Source organism: Symsagittifera roscoffensis, chromosome 8, assembly GCF_963678635.1.
Source record: "Symsagittifera roscoffensis chromosome 8, txSymRosc1.1, whole genome shotgun sequence".
In the NCBI taxonomy this organism is placed as follows: Eukaryota; Metazoa; Xenacoelomorpha; order Acoela; family Convolutidae; genus Symsagittifera; species Symsagittifera roscoffensis.
In genome coordinates, this window is record NC_087069.1 from 30,562,088 (window position 1) to 30,584,258 (window position 22,171).

General features: G+C 35.1%; 3 protein-coding genes across 3 annotated transcripts in view; 1 reads left to right on the forward strand and 2 right to left on the reverse strand.

Moving 5' to 3' along the window:
* LOC134853265 (tumor protein p63-regulated gene 1-like protein) overlaps positions 1 to 22,171 on the reverse strand; it is a 429,513-nt gene that overhangs the window by 298,589 nt on the left and 108,753 nt on the right. The gene's annotated exons all lie outside the window — the stretch shown is intronic.
* The window catches only part of LOC134853548 (tumor protein p63-regulated gene 1-like protein), a 454,277-nt gene that overhangs the window by 277,900 nt on the left and 154,206 nt on the right, over positions 1 to 22,171 (forward strand). The window lies entirely within an intron of this gene.
* LOC134853267 (dynein regulatory complex protein 9-like) overlaps positions 1 to 22,171 on the reverse strand; it is a 244,120-nt gene that overhangs the window by 214,519 nt on the left and 7,430 nt on the right. The window lies entirely within an intron of this gene.

Sequence of the window (22,171 nt, forward strand, 5' to 3'; positions counted from 1 at the left end):
GCTAGAAAAATCAGTGGGAAATTGCTATTCGCAATTTCAGTAGCAATAATAATCGAGAGTAGAGCTGTCCCATCTGAAACAGAGACGAGCGCATTCCCACGAACTGGACTGTTGTGACTGGAGTACTATTATTAACTGGACCAGAGTGAACCTTAGGTGGAAAGGTGGACAGCCAGAGTGTCCCAATGGTTCACGAGAACTCACAGTCTAGAGTAAAAAACTTGTTTTGTTATTGAAACTGACTAACATTAAACTCATCTTAGTTACTTTATTGATTCTTGAGTTGCTTACCGACTTATTTACTTCCTGGTTCTTGAGAGTGCTACAATGTGAGTACTAATTTAAATTTCTAGAGTGTGTTTTATGATCGTTATGTTGAGGTAAGGCGAGTTTTAGGTTGATCCATCTGAAATGGATCAAAGTTCCACTGTCTAATAAAGAGTAACTTAACGGATTGTTCCAACCCGGTTTTTAACGGCGTTCATGTATTTTGGGTATCTAGAGACCTAAGTATGGGGACGTTTCTAATTCTAGAGTGGGGGGATATTTTAGTAGTAGCCTTTAAGCTGTAATGGGTCTTAGTCTCATGTCACAAGCGAACCGAATTGGCTCCGACTGATTTGAGGTACAAAAACACAAGAGATAGTGTCCCTGACTCTTGAGCCAATGGTTATAGGGCCTATTTTTCTTAAGCCTCATGTGTGACTGCAGTAGACGAATGTTACAATTAAATTAACATCTGAAAATAACATCAGAAATAGTAAAAATAAGAAACTGTGATGGAATGATGAATAAGTCTCTATTTTTGGATTTACAAATTAGTATTGACAAAAGCAGGAAAATTAGCTGTGGGTGGTATCAAAAACCAACAGATACAGGTACCATACTCAATTTCAGAAGCTGCGCCCCCTTCAGTACAAGAGAAGTGTGATTGAAGGAACTGTTCACCGGGTTTTCCGCAGTACGTCAACATGGGAAGAATATGATAAAGCCATGAAAATCAACCGTGAGCAATGGTTGGATAACCAATATCCGGAAAGTTGGTCGTCGCGGGTTGCATCCCATGCCCTTGAAAATATCATCAGCAAGGGCAAAAACAAAAAGAACATGGCTGAGAAAAAGAAGCCCTGTGATTATAGCAGTGATTCACCACCCATCTTGATGGTCCAATATAGGGGGAATCACAGTCAGACATTAGCAAAAAAAGTGCGCGATATCACCAATGCGCTGATAATATTCACGACGAGTAAATTGAAAACTTGTATGCCCTCTCTAAAATCCTCCTTTTCCAGTGAACTGAAATCAAAAGTGGTGTACAGACTTGAATGTTGTGGGTGCAAATCCATCTATGTTGGCCAGACGGTCCGACATCTCACCACAAGGATTGAGGAACACCAAAAAGAGGATACCCCAGTTGGGCAGCATATAAGGCAGTGTGGTAGTGAGCGTGGTAAGTCTGAGTTTAATTGGAAAATAATCGACCAGGCGTCCAGCAGCATCAAGTTACTTACATTAGAGGTGCTGCACATTAGGAAAGAGAGACCGGCAACTAACACGCGCGACGAGTTTAGAAGTAGGGAGCTGACACTAAGGCTATAGTTCCAGAATCAAAAAATTCTGGCTAAAACTACAAAATTTTGAAACAACTTACATGTTATCATAAAAATTAGCCACAAAACGAAAATTTGAAAATCAAAATGAAGAAAACTCTCAGAAATTTGTGACAAAATGTTTTAAAATGTTACATACTAGTTGTTACATAACTTCAGTGATATTTGTAAAGTTTTGATTGGTTGAATTTTTAAAACTTTGAAGTAATGATGTGTGTGACACTTTTTATGATCTTTGATCATTTTGTACAGATAGTTTAGAATTTTAAAACCTGAAGATGCACAAAATGTGCGAAAACGTTTGTTTGAATTTACAATTTTAACGCATTCTCGGAATGATGAAGTCAAGCGAGTTCACCAGTGCCTTGGTCCTTCTGGCTTTAGCCTTGGGTCAGTTTCTAAAATTTCTTCATAAGTCTGTCAGTAAACATAGATCCATACACCTTTTTGACTGCCACTTCCGCAGTCGGTAGCCGTTTTCTTAACCTTTCGGAACAGTAATCGCGCCTATGCGGCAACATGTCATATAGTTGATTCTTCGAACTAGTTTTAGTGATAATATTCAGAAGTCTCGGGAGATAGGAACAAATTCTTTTATAAAACCCATATGAACAGCACGTTTTTGAACATCGTCCGCTATTCTAGGAACCGTTTTCGCAGCGCCGCCTCATACTTCCAAGCCGTATGTTAAGACTGATAGAACAAGTGACTGATATAGCAAAGAAAGGTCATCTGCACGATATCCCAATCGCTTTAGTTCAAGAAGCAGGAACAGGTTTGAGGAAGCTCTACTGGTTGTCTTGGACACAATTTATTTTAATCTTATGTCACAGATCGAAGCCAATTTGTTAGAGTTAACAACGAATTTTCTTGGGAAATTAAAATAACAAGTGGAGTACCTCAGGAGAGTATTATTGCGTCATTACTTTTCTTTGTTTTTGTGAACGACTTGCCTTCAAAATGCGAATGTCTTTTCCCTCTCATGTTTGTTAATGATGCGACATTTATAAGCATTGGAACAGAGCCCAATTTAGTACAAAAAGATTTAAACGCACTTTTGAAATGGACTGAAACAAATCACATGTCTTTAAACATGGATAAATGTGCTCATGTTTCTATCAACAGTAATGAAAAGAATTTTTTCGGAAATCACGTGAATCAGATTAAAGCAATCAGGTTGAGGTTTGATACTCTCGAATGACCTTAAATGGGGTCAACACATCAAAAAAGTCAATAAGATGGCAATAAAAGTTTTCTTCATGTTCAAACGTAACCTTTCGAATATATATTGGACAACGAAGCTCAATCTGTATAAGTCAATGATAGTGCAAGCATTAGTTTACGGAAGTCCTTGCTATGGGTTGGGCAAAAACTTAATGGCTATGATAGAAAATGTACAGAAGCGCATCGTAAAGTGGATATCACAAAATGGGGGAAGCTACAAAGCTTGTCTCGATATTTTGGGATTTTTACCGCTCCCTGTGTACATTCAAGTAAACAAAGTTTTGTTATTGTCCAAACTGATTTTGGGCAGATATGATAACGAACTAGTTTCTATGATAACGAACCTTTCTACACAGATTCCTTGCGCTTCAATCTGTTTTTGCTGCAGAGACCAAGAAAGAGAATCTTGGAAGAAAAATTCGTCTATCAGACATGCAGACTAGCAATATTTGTAAAATAAAAATTGATCTGCGTCAGAAAAACGGACTGAAGAAATCGATTTTACGTGTTTTCTGGAGAAAATTTGAAGATTATGAGGAGTTGAATAAATGCAAGTGGAGAGTTGGCTGTGACTGCTTGATAAATAACTGCAGAAACAAGTAAATATATAGAACTCGCAAACTGACTGGGGTGATAGCCCCTTGTGCTGGCCAGCACAGAAGCCCTACTACTACTGTAATAGAAAAATTAACCCGCTGTCTTTAATATACCCCAAAATTTTCATATTTTCAACCAACGGTATGCTTTCGATATCTGAGCAGATGAAGGGTACCTTCTTCTTGAAATTGAACCTGGTTTCTTTGGATTTAAGGGTGCTGAGAATAAAATTATGATCCATACACCACTTGAAGATTCCTTCATTAATGATTTGACTAGGGTCGTCGAGTCCTATAACGCCGATTACCGGATTGTTGTCAGCAAACTTAACTAGACAAGCATTTTCGTAAAGAGACTTCAAGTCGTCGAACGACATATTGAAGGACATACAATTTGTTTCTAAACCATCATGATAAAAAATTAGCCAATCACAGTTGACCTCTAAATTACTATTAAGATTAAAATATTTTTAACCTCTAAAATTAATTAAACATTTTAAAATTAATTTGTCTGGAAGTTTCTGAGTCATAATTTCGATTTAGACATGTACGATTTGAATAAAAAACCAAAAATATTTTGGGACTAAATTTTCAGTGTTAACTCCCTGCTCCTAAACTCATCGCGCGTGTTCAAGCCCGGTTTCTCTTTCCTGATATGTATTGCCTCTAGTTTTAGCAATTTTGTTTGGTTGTTTGACCTATCTATAAATTCCCAACTAAGACCTGCGCTATTTCCCTCAAGTTGGCATTGCTGAAGGTGGAGGCCTACCGGTGAGTCTGCTTTCTTATGTTCCTCAATTCTAGAGGCAAATGTCGAACAGTTTGTCCGACATAGGTAGAAGTGCATCCACTACATGACAGTTTCTAAACCACTCTTGACTTGAGGTCATTAGAAAATGCTGACTTCAGTGATGGTAAACATGATTGTAGTTTTCTTGTGGTGAAAACCACTTGAACGTTAGTTAATTTTCGTAACTTGTTAGCAAAATATTGGCTCTGGTTACCTCTATATTTCACCATCAGCATTGGGGGCTTCCCATCCTTTGGTGATTGAACTGACAAACCCCTGTCACTATCCAGGGCCTGCCCTTACCCTCGATGATCTTGCACAAGGCGTCTGAAGCCACCTTTGCGGACCAATTTTCAGGGTACTGATTTGTCAGCCATTGCGCCCTATTAGTTTCCATAGCCTTATCAAATTGATCCCAGCTAGATGTACTCCTAAAAACCCTGTGCACAGTGCCTTGGATAACACTACGCTTATACTGAGTTGGGGCGCAGCTTCTATAGTTCAGTATAGTCCCTGTATATGTTGGTTTTTGATACCAACTGCAAGTTACACGCCTACCCTGCGATACATTTATGTTCAAATCCAGGAACGGCAAATTCCCCTCCGAATTAGTTTTCTCTAGAGTGAACTGCAAATTTGGATGAAGAAAATTGGCGGCATCGAGAAGACAACTCGGCTCCCCTCTGACTGTTCTAACAATGTCATCCACATACCTGAGGAACAATTTCACCTGGGGAGTATCCTTCTCCTTGTTCTTAGCTCGGCAGCAGCTTTCACAGTACCAGACTATCTCGGTTATTGATGCGTATACGTCATCGGATATTTTTCCGCATTTTAGATGATACCAGTTTCGGCAACTCTCGCATTCAACCCCCTTTGATCTATTTGTGACTTTCCTGCTGCAACATGGGCACAAGCCGTTTTTGTCATTAATTTGCTGTACCCCCGTGCCCACCGGTATTTGTTGTCGTAGAGCAAATTCGTATTCTTTCAGCCATAAGTTTGCCAGAATTACAGCGAGGGACGCGCCCATTGCTAAACCATCAACTTGTACATACCATGAATCATTACACTTGAAATAATATACTTTGCTGACCGCCCTATTCAAAAGCCTTTTCATGGTTGCTCTTTGAATTTCAGGAGGAGACTCCTGGCTGTACAGCTTCTGTAAAGCAATTTCAATTGCCTCCTTCAGGGGAACGTTGGTGTACAAACTTTTCACATCAAAAGATATTATGGTTTCATCCGGATCTAGAGCAATGTTTTCTAGTTTTTCTCTAGCCTCTTTAGTATTGGTTTCTATATTTGCTCCATCGATGTTGTCAAAATACTTCGCAAGCATTTTGTTAAGATTCTCATACGAGCTGCCGGGAAGTGATAGTACAGGTCGTAGGGGTGTCTCATCCTTGTGTACCTTAGCTAAGCCGTACAAACGGGCGGGTTGCCCCCCTGTTGATCTCATCTTAGAATATAACTGATCACTTATCCAGTCTCTTTTGTTCAAGGTTAGTAATTCTTTGTTAAGTTCCTTCTCAATTTTCAGTATCACCTCATCAGTGGTTGCATCTTTTTTCACAAACTGAACAGATTGCAACAAGGATTCCAGCTTTGATTCATATGTTTGTTTCCTCATTATGCAAAAACCAACCCCCTTATCAAAAGGCACAGCCAGCAACCCATTATCTTTGAGATATTTCCTCGTTTTTTCAACGGCTTTGTCTCTTGGGGTTTGCTGTACGTTTTTTGCATATGACTTTGCCGCGGCTTCTATTTCACATAACGTTTCACCAGATGTTTTTTGATTTTTCAATTGTGAGAGGAAAATGTCGATATCCGCCAAAAAATGTGTTTCGTTAAATTTGTCTCTAATTGGATGCTTGGGGCCCCATTGATAGCACTTCATATACCCATTCAGGCAGTTCAATATTCTCAAGTACCTTAACTGATCGCTCATTTCTCCCCCCAAGAGGTTTATCTTGTCTCTCGGACAGTTTTTCTAACTTTTTTCTATGGTTTTCTGATGTTGTCTTTAAGCTTGCCTCAACTTGACGCCTCACGAATCGGAAAATGGATGCCCACCACTGTTTGTCAATTTCTTTTTGCACCAGTGATCTTGCTTTCCTTAGCATCTCCTCGTACCTTTTCCTATCCTCATTTGCCCTAGAAGTTTCAGTCCTTAGTAGTTTCAATTGAAAATTATGAAATTATGCACAGCTTGGTCCGAAAAAAACTATCGGGACCCTAAACTTCAAAAAGTCCGGTATTAGATCGTTTTTCAGACATTTTCTCAGAAGCTTCAGTCTATGTACAGATACTTGAACTTTTTTAAAGAATTTTAAATAGTCTAACACAATTTTCCAAGTTAGTTTTCTTTTTAAAATTTGTCTGAGCCAAACAGCAGGCAAAAGTACTGTGGTCATTGTTTTGCAGGCCACGAGTAATGAAACTCACAAGGCACAAAGCAAAACAAATCACACTCTTCTCACCCCTGTCTTTGAAGCGCAGACACTTCCTCTGCCTTCAGCTTCTGCTCACGTCTTGCTTTCGCCTTCCTCCTTGTCTGTGATGGTCTCTGTTGTTTGCCCCTGATATTGCCAATCAGCTCTGACAGCTTTTCTTTGTGTGCCCCTACCAATCGCAGAGATTTCAGCTCTAAATCAGCACTCTGATGCAGCTTCAAATATTTCTGCTCCTGGTCGTTTTGCTCGCTCTTGGAGAGTAGCCGTTTTGTAGCTGGAATAATGAGCACCCCTGTGCCGAGAAGCTGACTAAACAAGTCGGGCGTTCCTTCCCTTCTGCAATAAACGATCGCCAATATCTGCTGCTTCTTCGACTTCAAATAGTTTGTCAGTTCCTCGAACCGGCTGGGCGATAGTTGTTTGTTCTGTGGCTGCTAAGGGTGTTGTTCACCACGTCGTGCCACACAACCACTTTTTTCTCCTTCAGTGGACTGTCTTCCAGTAGTCTTCGGAGGTTCTTTCCTTGGTTCAGCAAGTTGTTATTAAGGGATAGGCCAGGAATTGCTGTAACAAGGCTCTCGTTTTGCTTTTTCTCACCTGTGTTAAGGGTGTTGATGCTGTGGAACAGGGAGCTAGCTGCTACAATATGAAATATTTCGGTAACTCAAATAAAAATTGGCCATATTTTACGTATCGATAAAAAAAACACTATAAAAATTCTCTATTCATTGATGAAAATCATTAAAAATTTTTATAATGGCCCTTTAATGGGAAAACAATTGGAATTTCAAGCTCTTCGCTTTTTGGTTTATCACGCATTTACAAGTAAAATTGAAGAAATTTTTGCTAAAAAGTAAATTTCAAACGTTTTCGCAACTATGTGCATCGTCAGGATTTTTACAGTAAACTACTCTAAATGACGATAAAACATCAATTTACAAATGTTATTTACAATAAATCACATACAATTTGGTTCTAAACCATCATGATAAAAAATTAGCCAATCACAGTTGACCTCTAAATTACTATTAAGATTAAAATACTTTTAACCTCTAAAATTAATTAAACATTTTAAAATTAATTTGTCTGGAAGTTTCTGAGTCATAATTTTGATTTAGACATGTACGTTTTGAATAAAAAACCAAAAATATTTTGGGACTAAATTTTTAGTGTTAACTCCCTGCTCCTAAACTCAATGAATAAAAAACCAAAAATATTTTGGGACTAAATTTTCAGTGTTAACTCCCTGCTCCTAAACTCATATTGAAGGACGGTGGTCCAGGTACCGTCCCCTGCGGTACACCTTGGTTGATGGAGGCTGGTTTTGACAACGAGTTCTGATATGATACAATCTGCAATCGGTCTGATATGAAACTTTTCAGCCAATTTACTACATGTGTATCGGCTCCTGGGTTCATCTGTTTGATCTGACTAATTATAAAATAATGGGGCACTCTGTCGAATCCTTTGGACAGGTCCAGCGAGAAGAGTCGTACACCGTCATAATGATGAGTATCGAAGTCACGGACTGTGTGTAGTATTCGAAGAGAAGCGTTGACGGTTGAGCCTCCTGTTCTGAAACCAAATTGACAATTAATCAGTGAACTTTCGTAGTTGTTTTTTTAATGAACTTGGTGTAGATCAATCGCTCGAAGTGCCTGCTGAGTACTGGTGTGATTGATTTTGGCCGTAATTGGTCCATTTTGTCTGGTTGCGGTACTTTGGCTAGAGGATCATTTTTTGAAAACTTGAAAGCCTTCGGGAAAACACCACCACCACTTCTGAGTGACAAATTGTAGATGTGTTGAATACTAGGAGCTAAGTTATGGGCTTTTTCGCTCAAAACCCACACTGGAATGCTATCAAACCCCACTGCAGTTTTTTGAGTTTTCCCCACACTGTGATAAATTTCGTGAAGAGTCAAGGCTGGGTAGGCACCGTTGTGATTTTCTATAATTTCTGGTTCTACATAATTGTCTGTAGGGCAAATATTAGCAAAAAAATATTCATTCATATCATCAGGAGTAAAGTTAAGTGTCGCCGAATCTGACTTGGTTCGTCCCGTGGTCTGATATTTTGGCTTCCAAATTAGCAGCTTTCTGATATTTTTTTAAAGAGTACGCTCTGTTTTTCTGCTTGGAAAGAAATTTTATCAGTGAGGTGATATAAAATGAGTCTCTGGTGCTCATTTTCACTTTCTTCAGCCACACTGCGTTACGCGTAAGCTGCTGATATAATTGCAATTGATATTGATATCTGTTTTGTTACTGAAACCTGGCTCAATTCAGAATTACACAACAGTTTTTTTCAAAATCGATGGCTACAGTGTTTTTCGGTCTGACAGGACGACAAGAAGTTCTAGCAAGTAAATTGGTGGGGTCGTAGTTGTATATTACTGAGATGGATTCAAAGTATTTCGATGATTTTAATATCATCGAAATAGAAGTCATTTTAAAAAATCTTAACGTAAACAAGTCAAAAGGGAAACCTGCTCTTTAAACAGCTCTGGAGCTCCATCTCAAAATCATTAATGTTACTTTTCAATACGATTGCGAACAAGCAGCAATTCTCATCTACTTGGAAAGTAAGTGAAATAGTGCCTATCCACAAGGAAAATAACAAACAGGTAGTCTCCAATTACAGGCCAATCAGTCTTCTGAATGCTACATCGAAGGTATTAGAAAAACTGATGTTTGATAAAATGTACTCGAAGGTGCAAAAACTGCTGCATAACTCACAACATGGTTTCAGAAGGAAACGCTCAACAATTACTAACATCATACTCTATCTCCACGAAATCTATCTAATGTACGACAACAAGAATGTAAATAACCTTTCATCCCTGTATCTCGATTTTGAAAGGCGTTTGATAAAGTCAACCACCTGATCTAATTGAAAAGCTTTCTCATACCGGCTTCAGTGGCGCGTGCCTTGGTCTACTGAAAAATTATCTCAATGATAGATACCAGCAGGTGCGAATCGGGCATTGCATCTCAAAATTACTGCCAATAACAAGTGGGGTTCCGCAGGGATCAATACTTGGCCCACTCATGTTTATTTTGTACATAAATGACCTGCCAACGGTGGCCATGTCCAACTGCTTCGGCTATGCTGACGTCAAACAAATTTTCTCAGATAACGCAATAACCCTGAATATCGACTCCAATAAAAATTGGAACTGGTGCTCCAAGAATTTTATGTGTTTGAACCTAAGTAAACGCAAAACCCTTCAATTTAAAGGCAGTATGTCTGTTTGCATGAAAAAACAGAATATACCAGGAACGGATCTTATGAAAGATCTTGGACTTATAGTCACAAACGACCTGTCTTTGACGGAACACGCTAAAACTAGATCCGCTAAATCGCTAAAAGCTTTCTTCACTTTAAAAAGAAACCTAGCCAATAGCTCGACCATAAGCACTAAGAAGAATGCATACAGAGGATATGTAGTGCCAATAATCAGCTATGCATCGTCTCTTTGGAAACCATCTAAGTCTAAACTGGTACTCACTGAGAAGGTTCAACATCGAGCAAGTATCTGGATATTAGGCACAAACAACCTTTCATATATATCGCGTCTTCAAAGACTTCACTTACTACCACTGTCCTTATATCATGAAATGTATGTAGTTTTACTTTTCGCTAGGATTATCAACTCGAAAACTGACATTGATTGGGAGAAGTATGTACAGATTATTGATACAGGCATAACAAGATCTCACGCAATACCCTTTTATACCAGCAAATGCTTCCGACTGAAAAAATGCGAATCTGATTTTTGGCATGTTCACTTTCAAATATATTAAATAGGCATCTCAACCAAGATGTCATCAAATCAACGCAATGCAAAGAAGAACTGACAATTATCTACTGGCGCTACTTCACTGCGAAATTCATCGAAAACCTCCCCTGCACCTGGAGATTATGCTGCGACTGCACAAACTGCATCAATACTGCAAAACTGAATTTCTATGAGACTCAATAAACTACAAGCGACAGGGAAGCAATTCCCCTGGAACTTATCCTGAATCCTTCATTATTATTATTATTATTATTATGCCAGTAGTAGATGTTGGAGGTGATCAGGGGGAGGTGGAAGACCCCCATGTTTTAAGATAGGGAATAGAGCAGCCGGTCTTCCGGCTATGTAATAACATTGGGTATAGAGTTTACAATGAAATAAGATAGGGAATACCGATGGTAAGGTTTTATGGTTTGTGTGATGGTAAAATAATGGTAAGAAAAACGAATTTTCTTTCGGTTTTTGAGTGGAAATGTCTAGTTTTTCGCAAAAATTTTGACGCGTATTATCTAATTTGTAAATGGCAAAACTTAATTACGTGTAGATTGTGTAAGGAAGGACTTTTATTTAGTTTTTTGATACATGGTAAATCAGTGGTAAATAATAAAAGCTTCCAAAACACGATAAGTTTTGTTATTTTTTGATCTAATAAAAATTTTTTGATCTGACATTGGGTAGAGAGTTTACAATGTAATAAGATAAGGAATACCAATAGTAAGGTTTTTTTTATGGTTTGTGTGATGGTAAAATAATGGTAAGAAAAACGAATTTTCTTCTGGTTCTTGAGTAGAAGTGTCTAGTTTTTCGCAAAAAATTTGACGCGTATTATCTAATTTGTAAAAAGCAAAGGTTAATAACGTGTAGATTGTGTAAGGAAGGACTTTTATTTAGTTTTTTGATACATGGTAAATCAGTGGTAAATAATAAAAGCTTCAAAAACGCGATAAGATTTGTTATTTTTTGATCGAATAAAAATTTTTTGATCTTACATTGGGTATAGAGTTTACAATGTAATAAGATAGGGAATACCGATAGTAAGGTTTTTTTTATGGTTTGTGTGATGGTAAAATAATGGTAAGAAAAACGAATTTTCTTCTGGTTCTTGAGTAGAAATGTTTAATTTTTCGCAAAAAATTTGACGCGTATTATCTAATTTGTAAAAAGCAAAGGTTAATTACGTGTAGATTGTGTAAGGAAGGACTTTTATTTAGTTTTTTGATACATGGTAAATCAGTGGTAAATAATAAAAGCTTGAAAAACGCGATAAGATTTGTTATTTTTTGATCAAATAAAAATTTATTAGAAACTTTTACTTTCTATCTATCTGAATCTATTTTGAAACCTACTGAAACTTCGAAAAAAGTCAAATTTTGAGAAAAAAAAATAGTTTACAATAAAAAAATATAAATCACTGCATCGTAGAGTAACTTTACTGCCATAAATTACTCTTACAAATAAAAAACTACACATTTACGTAAAATTACTTATAAAATTCAAATTATGCACATCATGAAAACTGCTCAGGTTTCTCTGGTAGAAGATTAATTAGAAGAAATGCTGAATAAATTGCGTAAACCCTACAAAAAATATCAGTTTTTTGTAGTTTTCTGAGCTGATTTAACAATTGCAAAAGATTATTTTGTTACTTGAGGCACTTTATCAGAGGGGTAAGATCCCATGTACTTGAACCTGAGTTCAGGAATTCGTTCAATAAATTGCAGAAGTGAAAAGTTATCCATTTTTGCAAATGTTAGCTGATTTACATCTAAAACAAAGAAAAAGATAGTTTAATATTTCATTTTAGGTTGAAAAAAACCTAAAGTTATTGGCATACGCGCATTTATGTATTGACTCAACAAAGTCCCATACACAAAAGTTTTGAGCTGGACAAAGTTTATTGAACACTGCTTTACAGTCTAGGTTAAAAAATTTCTTGACTTTTCAATTAAAGAGCATTCATTATCTGCTCCTTCTTGTGATTTAGGTCTGCAGAAAAACAAAATAGATAGGTCAGAGACAATAACGATGAAAAGTCCCAAAAAAATTACAATTTTTTATAGGAACCTGAAAACTGAAAAAAACTAAATATTTTAGCGACTGTTCGGAATTTGTCAATTTGAACATTTGATAGTCTTTCCCCCAAGACTATCACTTCCGTTACTTGTTCCAAGGGAAACTGGAAAAACATTTCTAATCTCAAGCTTTCTCCTTTGAGTTCTGGATACTGCAACTGTTCAGCTGCATCCTGTGGTGAAGTCAAGTCAAAAACTAGAATATAGTGACTTTGAAAATCTTCCATAGAAAGAGCTGGGAAATTTTCGTTAAACTACATTGCTTTCATTGTTGTAACATAAGGACGACAAGGAGAAGTTGTATCTAACAAAAAAAATTGCTCTTCCACCCCGAATAAATCTCAGCTCTCTCAAACTTTGGAGATAAATGGAATACAACTCAATAAGGGAGTTTTTGTATCACCGACTATATTCTATAATATCCTATAATAGTTTTTGTATATTCTATAAAATCACTATATATCATTAGGGAATGTATTCTTAAAAGTTCGTAAGAATACTGAGGACAATGTGACCTTTTCCTTTCATTATAACCCCTCTTTGATTTTGTTCTAAATCACAACCAAAAATGTGATTCAAATCAGCACTCTGAATTATAAAACTGATTGATTCTCAGGTAAAGGAACGGCAACCTTTTGTGTAATTTTATCAAATGATACATAGAGTCCGTTACATTCAAAAGCTTGAGCACCTAGACGTTCTCGAATTTTGTTGTTCATGGCTACAAGTATATCAACAATACTTGGATACAATCCTGGTTCAATGTTCATCGGTACAATCTTTCTTTTCTCCTCAGACCTTTCTCTACCATCTACGATTAAAAACTTTCCCTCTGTAACAAATTGGTACAAAGAAGGGTATGATATTTCTGAAATAGCAACTTCTCATTCTCCTTTCAAATGTATTTGTTTGGATGAAAGTTTGTAAAAGAACAAAGACTATTATTCGGATAACAATTAAAAGAATCGTTGGAAATCAACTCAATAGTAAAAGATTCCATGACAACTGATCGATAGAAATTGAGTTTAAAAAAGGTTTTACCTTTAATCAGAACATTTTTTCAGCTCTTTTTAAAAAATTTCTTTCCAGATGTTCTTCTTTGTCGAGATCTTTGATGATGTATGTAGGAAGTTTTTTTGTAGATATTGCCGAAATTTCAAAAATTTCATCTGTAAATTGTGCTTTGTATCTTTTTCGGAACGAAATATCATCCTTTGAAATTCTCACTCAGTCTCCAACTTTGAATTTTAGTCTCCTGTACCTTGTTAGAGGTTTATTGTACAGAGATCTTTTGACGCGAAAATTCATTGTAGACACAAATTGCGGCAAATTGTGAGCGAATTTTTCACCAAGATTGTCTATGTAACGGTAAATTATGTGTTTTAATGATTGGATGGCTCTCTCTGCAAATGCAGCTTTTGTTTCACTCATTGTCGAGTAAACTTCAAGGTTTTGTTTCCATGCAAAGTTTTTTGAAAGTTCCCCTAAATTCTGTTCCTTTATCAACCCAACGCTTTTCAGGTGTAGTTTTCGAGAAATCATTTTTTTGAGAGCTTGTAAAGTGCCTTTGGCATATTTAGTTTTCATTGATTGAACTCTGCCAAATCTCGAAAAAACATCAATAGCAACCACTAAATATTTGACTCCATTGTTTTAACTCGGTAGTTTGTCCACAAATGCCAAGTCCATACACCAAATATCATTGACAATTTTTGAAAACGCTTGAAGCCTTCGGAAACGTCTGATTGGTGGACCAAATTTTGTATATGATGTCTTGGTTTGTAAAAATTGTTCTACTTTCTTTTTTGACAACCCGCTTGCTTTACTCATGTTTCGCACAGAACCGTACGCAGCTCTACCCCTAGAATACAATCTGATCAGACTTACATTTTCAGATTTTGAAAGGGATCCAAATTCCTCTGTGTTTCGCTTTGGCATTCTTGTTGAAAACAAATTTAGGTGGAATTTGAGTTGCTTCTAAAATGGTAAAGTAAATATTGGGAAAGTCGGTACTTTTTCGCTTTGGCGCACACTTAAAATCTACAATTGATTCTTTTGTACCTCGATTATCGAAGTCAAAATTATTGTATCTCGATTATCGAAGTCAAAATTAAATCAATAAGGTGCTTATTACTACTCGTTTTCAACTTTGCTTTTATAGAATTGTAAATAGAATCAAAATCTTTTGGTACAATTTCTTCTTTTTCTTGCTTTTGTTCCAATTTTGGTTTTATCGGAAGTGTATTTTGAGAGTAAATCAGTACTCTTGACATCTCTAGGTGTTTTCCCAATAGATCTATTGACGCGACAATTCATTGTAGACACAAAGTAAGGAATTAGAAGTTCTAAGTAAGGAATTAGAACAAACTGATCCATACTATGACAATCGCTCAATGACAAAAGGAGTGATAACAGATATTAATTGTAAGCCTTTTGGTGAACTCAAAATAGTTCTCCTTTTATGCAGTGAAGTTTTTCTTCGATATTTTACTACGTCTTTTTTTCCGATATCAAATAACTCGCCTCGTAGCAAGTTTGATAGACATTCGCTGAGGAATTGAATGAAACTTCATGAACAATGGAGGATGATTTGTTTTTAAAGTTTTTGGGAAAATGTTTGAAATATTGGGAGTATAGAGACGTATTGTATGCTCATCGTCCAAAAACTTTGTTTCTGCTCCTGCTGGTAGATAAAATTTTGATGGAACTGAACCGCTGTTTGTGCAATATCTGTCTTTGGAGTTAAATCAATGAGTAAATGACCATAAGGAGTAGATGTTGCATCTTGATACCACTCTTTCAATTGTGATCCTAAACCTAGTTGTTGTCTTAATGTATTCCAGCAGCAGCGGTTTTTACAAACTGCCTAGAATTTGAAATTTCTTCACAAGAGTCATCCAATATCAACAAACATTTTTTGTTCCATTATTGGGAAGGTTTTCAATCAGTTCAAAGTCAACTACTTGGATAAACTTGAGGTTTTTTCTTTGCAATTGTCCATAAAGAAAATGATAATGTTGATAAAAGTAAAAAAAAGTTTTGTCAAACTTTGGTTGAAACGTACCAATTTTTAACAACTCAAAAATAAGATGCGATTTTCCAGATTCAATCGGTCCAACTAACGAAATAAAAACTCGTTCTTTGGTTGAAATTATTTTATTCATAGCTTTGGAGAAGGTAAAATATAACCGACTGTACTTGATAAAACTGCTACCCAAACTGTTGTTTTTTCGCATGTAGTGGATTTTTTTATTCGCACAATTGCACATGCTAGTATTAAAATTAAGACAAAAAATTGGCACATAAAAACTAGAAGAGATCTATTACACGTACGTTCAAAAAACTTCCATGATTTTCGATCATGATTCTTCTCATCAAAAACAAAATTTCCTAAATTTAATTGCTTGTCACATTCATCACCTATCTCAACTTTGGAATGAAAAAATTGATAATGATTAACATTTAATTTTCAAAAACACGTTAATGCAAAAATATTTAGATTATTTACAATTTATTAAAGAACATCGAGTTCATGTTCCGTATGCAAATCCTTTTCTTTCTGCACAGTGAAGAGTATTTGCATGACGAAATGGGTAGTTGCTACACCTCCAATCATATTCTCCACCTTTCTTTGAAAATCAAATTCTGAAATTTGGGGCATGCGTAGTCATCCAAGTTTGTAATTTTTGTTTCCAAAATTACTGACAGAATTTTACATTTTAAATTTTTCATAACTTTTTGCAAAAAAATCCGTTTCTGGAGCTTTTAATTTTTTCAATATTTTTTAAGCTCAGTTTATTTTTCATGACCACTGTTCCAATTGATTCCATTAAGATGCTTCGTACACCAAGCAGACTGAGAAGTAGGTTTGAATTTCTTGGGAGGAAGAAAGGAATATGCCACAGTTTGTCCATTTTTATAAACTCCTAACTCTTTCACTATTTTTTTTTCAATGCATTCAATATCTAAAACATTTAGACTCATAATGGTAACTGTTTTTGCTGAAATTTTGAGTTAAAATTACCAACAATCGAAAAATGCATATACTGAAGAAGCAAAACTTTTAAGATATAAACAGAAGAACAATCCAGTCATGTGAGCTTGGAAATCTAGGAGAAGCATAACAATAACCAGGTCCTTTATAAGTAGTAGTCTTCACAGATCGAGCTGCATCATATAAAAATGCATGAAGTCCAAAAACTTTTGAATTTGCAAAAAAAGTAATCCATACAAGAGTTTCCGTATCCAATAAGACCCCAAAAAAGGAAATTTTTGGTCCATTTTTTTTCAAATTTATGTTCGATCCCAAAACAAATCAGGTACTGATATTTCTCTTTGATATTTTACTACGTATTTTTTCCGAGATCATTTAACTTGCCTCGTAGCAAGTTTCAAGTTTACTAGACATTTGCTGAGGAATTGAATGAAACTTCATGGACAATGGAGGATGATTTGTTTTTGAAGTTTTTGAGAAAATGTTTAAAGTATTGGGAGTATAGAGACGTATTGTATGCTCATCGTCCAAAAACTTTGTTTCTGTTCCTGCTGGTAGATAAAACTTTGATGGAACTGAACCGCTGTTTGTGCAATATCTGTCTTTGGAGCTAAATCAATGAGTAAATGACCATAAGGGGTAGATATTGCATCTTGATACCACTCTTTCAATTATGATCCTAAACCTAGTTATTGTCTTAATGTATTGATTTGTAAATCATCTCTCATTTGCTTTGATGAAACAAGTTATGCAGTTCCCTGTGTCTTCCAGCAGCAGCGGTTTTTACAAACTGCCTAGAAATTGAAATTTCTTCACAAGAGTCATCCAATATCAACAAGTGTTTTGTTCCATTATTGGGAAGGTTTTCAATCAGTTCAAAGTCAACTCCTTGGATAAACTTACGGTTTTTTCTTTGCAATTGTCCATAAAGAAAACGATAATGTTGATAAAAATAAAAAATTTTGTCAAACTTTGGTTGAAATGTACCAATTTTTAACAACTCAAAAATAAGATGCGATTTTCCATATCCACTTGGTTCAACTAACAAAACAAAAACTCGTTTTTGGTTGAAATTATTTTATTCATAGCTTTGGAGAAGGTAAAATATAACCGACTGTACTTGATAAAATTGCTACCCAAACTGTTGTTTTTTCGCATGTAGTGGATAACATTATTCGCACGATTGCACATGCTAGTATTGAAATTAAGAAAAAAAATTGGCACATAAAAACTAAAAAAGATCTATTACACGTACGTTCAAAAAACTTCCATGATTTTCGATCATGATTCTTCTCATCAAAAACAAAATTTCCTAAATTTAATTGCTTGTCACATTCATCACCCATCTCAACTTTGGAATGAAAAAATTGATAATGATTAACATTTAATTTTCAAAAACACGTTAATGCAAAAATATTTAGATTATTTACAATTTATTAAAAAACATCGAGTTCATGTTCCGTATGCAAATCCTTTTCTTTCTGCACAGTGAAGAGTATTTGCATGACGAAATGGGTAGTTGCTACACCTCCAATCATATTCTCCATCTTTCTTTGAAAATCAAATTCTGAACTTTTGGGCATGCGTAGACATCCAAGTTTGTAATCTTTGTTTCCAAAATAACTGACAGAATTTTAAATTTTTCATAACTTTTTGCAAAAAAATCCGTTTCTGGAGCTTTTAATTTTTTCAATATTTTCTATGCTCAGTATATTTTCCATGACCACTCTTCCAATTGATTCCATGAAGATGCTTCGTACACCAAGCAGACTGAGATGTAGGTTTGAATTTTTTGGGAGGAAGAAAGGAATATCCTACGGTTTGTCCATTTTTATAAACTCCTAACTCTTTCACTATTTTGATTTCAATACATTCAGTATCTAAAACATTTAGACTCTTGATGGTAATTGTTTTTGCTGAAATTTTGAGTTAAACTGACTAAAAATCGAACAATGCGTATACTGATGAAGCAAAAATTTTAACATATAAACAGAAGAACAATCCAATCACGTGACCAAGAAAACAAGAACTTGGAAATCTAGGTAAAGCATAACAATAACCAGGTTCCTTATAAGTAGTAGACTTCACAGATCCATCTGCATCATTTAAAAATGCATGAAGTCCGAAAACTTTTGAATTTGCAAAAAAATAATCCATACAAGTATTGCCGTATCCAATTAGGCCCCCAAAAGGAAGTTTTTGGTCCATTTCTTTCAAATTTATGTTCGATCCCAAAACAAAACAGGTACAAAGAAATTATTTTTTTCTTTTTGTAAATAATGGAAAGTCATATTTAATCAAATCAAAATTATTGAGAAATTTATTCAATTTCTGAACGTTCATTTTCTACAGTGCATTCGTCAATAATGATACAAGTTTTTTTGAATGTTTCTACATAAGACAAAACCGAGGGGATAAAATCAGCCAGTTTATCATACTCTACTTTTTCCAAATGAAATTTCTGATTGCTTTTCCAAGTGTTTCTTTTTCTAAGATACTCTATAAGATCTATTTTTTTAATATCTGAATGATATATTAGAAAAACTTTTCGTCTTCCTTTATGCAAAGTCCACTCAAATTGAGAAATTTGTGATTCTGTATGAAAATTTTGCAATTTTGGTAAATTTTGAGATTTCAAAACTGTTAGTAAAAATTTCTGGGACTTTTCTTGTAAGACGATATGAAAAAGTCCCAGATTATTTTGAAGCCATAAAACAAGATTTCTGGAAAATACAATGTTCTAACTCATACTGCTCAGCTCAAAGAAATTTAAAAAAAAAGATTCAAGAAGAATATTTGAGTTACATTACTATAATAACATCGCTCAATAAAATTATTTAACATTACAGTTCTCAACAAACATAAAATCTCGCAAGACTTGGGCGAGCTCTTTGAATTCGTTCAAAGTATAGTTGACATAGGAAACACTCGCTTCAAGACTTCGTTCTCCTTTGCAGTGAAGAGTCGAATCTGAATGTAGGGTGGCTTGCGCTGTACTTCTTGATTGTGACACACACCCTTCTCTTCTTGTATGTTGCTACGTAATTACACCGCATGACAGTTCGCAAGTTCTTGCTCTATGGTTGAGTCTTTGTCAGAATAGGTTTCCAATACAGGAACGAGTCCAAGGTTTTCAGCATCGTGAATAACAGTATTACGTATTGCTTATATCCTCTCCCCTTGTTTTTCACTAAGATAGACCTGCTGGGTTTTTTTCGATTCGTCCCGATCCATTTTCCATTAGAAATTGGAAGCAAGATTCACAGTAAATTTTTCCGTTGTAGGGTTTTTGGGACCAAGAAAATCTCCTAATTCTTTTTTGGTTCTTAGCAAATTCGATATAGTTGGGAAGATATCTTTTCGTGAATACAATTTTGATTTGAGACTATGTGCCAACTGATCAGTAGTAGATATTTCAAAATGATGATATTTGTAAATTTATAGAAATTAGGAAATGTAGATGACTCACTGTACATTCCAAATAAGGTATTATTACCTTAAATGGAAGAATGAGTAGGTGATGATCCAAATATGGACTTTGCGTAGGTGATGGAACTACTATATAAGCAATTCAATGTAGATAAAACTCAATTTCAACAACTAATCGGTGATGGCATCTGCTATGTGTCAAGCATATCCCACTTTTTATTCGGACTACAATGCAAAATCTCTTTTTATCTCTGTCTCAGAAAACTATATGAAAAATTTATTGTCACCCAAGACTACTGTGTATCTAACCACTCATCATTCTGCTCAGTGGAAAATTGTAAGTTTCACTTAGTATTAGTCGGATCATCGCTCGATCAAATTTTGCAAAGATTAGATAAAAATCATTTCACTTACCATATTGTTGACTGTATATATACTTTATACAAATACAGATTTTTTTCCAAAATTATTTCATCAAGAGGTGAAGTTTTCAATCAATTGAATCAAGCAGTCGAACACAACATGAAATGTAGAATACCGGAAAAACTACCCAGTGTTGCAAAGAAACGTCTGCTGCGAAAAAAATTCAAAAGACATTACCTCAGTTCTGCTCAGAAGCTTGCGTCCACACAGACTTTTGGATCAGCTTTTTTGTAAAGGATTCGAAAATATCAAAAATCAAAGTATGAGAATAAATTGATGATTGTTTTATTGATGGTTATGGTACTGTGAATAGTGAGTGTATCACTTTTCTATTAGTAATTGAATATTTGTTTGTAAAAATCTTGTTAAAATTGTTTTTATTTAAATTGAGAAGTTTTTTCAACAAATAAATTTATAATTTCCAACACGAGTGCAAAAATTAACACGCAAGAACAAATTTTTTTTGCAAGATGCAAATTTTGATTTGATTTTTTCAACACGTTTGCAAAAATTTTTTAAAACTTTTTACAAGATGCAAAAATTGTTTTGGTTTTTTAACACGTGTGCACAAATTTTCAAAATTTTTTTTTGTTAAATGAAAGTTTTTTTGTGTTTTTTTTGAAAACAAATGCAAAAATCTTCTTATCCATATGCGAAAAACGCAAAAGTTTTTTGTAAAAAACTTGTTAAAGACCTACTGAAAACTTTTTCATTATTGATGATTTTGTGTGCTATTCCCATTCTTAATACATTGTTTTTCTGAGGTTTTTAATCAACATACATGCAAAAATTGAACTTTTTTTTGATCAAAATCAGAACAAAGAAATTCATAAATTTTAATTTTCAACAGTGCAAGAAAGTTTGGTTTTTTTTTTTAAATGCGAAAATATTTAATGATTTTTTTTTAATTTGCGAGATTTTCTTTGATTTTTTTAACGAGTGCGCCGGAAATATTCTTAAAATTTTTGCATGGTGCAAAAATTAATGCAAAGTTTTTAACATATTTGCAAAAGTTGGTTTAATTTTTTGCCATCTTTCTAACAAAACTCTGTAAAAGTATTTACCAGTTGCATAATTAGTTTCTTTTTTAACAAAATTTTTCAACAAATTTTAGAAAAACTTTACCTTTGAATTTTTTTAACAAACTTTTCTATGATCTCATCTCTTTGTTCCTACCTCTTTAAAATAAAATTACTAGATGCAAAGAAATTAAATAGGAATACACAAGACACTAACCAGTTTTTTTTTTTGAGCCACAGAGTTCTCAAACTTTTGCAAGTTCTTAATGGAGCGCAAAGCTGGTCTTGCCTCAATCACTGGTGGTTGTCTTGTTGGTTCGCTGACTGAAGTTTTTGGCTCAGAGAACCCCCCATCTTCTTCGATGGTATTTGGATTGTCCACAGATTCCTCTTCCCAAGAAAAGAGGAAATCGTCGAACAGTTGAGTCACATATCTAGAGTCAGGAGTTTCGGGGTAGTTCATTCAAGCATGCTCGGCCTTTTCCTCCATCATTTGCATTATTCCAAGTTGGCTCTCTGTGGGGGGTACTCGTGTCATATGATGTTCGTTGAAGTCCCTTCGCATCACTTCCACCATGTGCCAGACTTGGATTGGGATGTCCATTCGTGTCAGAAAAACTCCAGAGACTGTTTCTCGCACTTGAATTTGTACTAGATCAGGCGAAAATTCTACAGATACATGAGATTGCTGTTTTGCACTGAGAAGATCTTTTTGAGCAATAAGTTGAGTTAATGATACAGAGTAAAAACAAG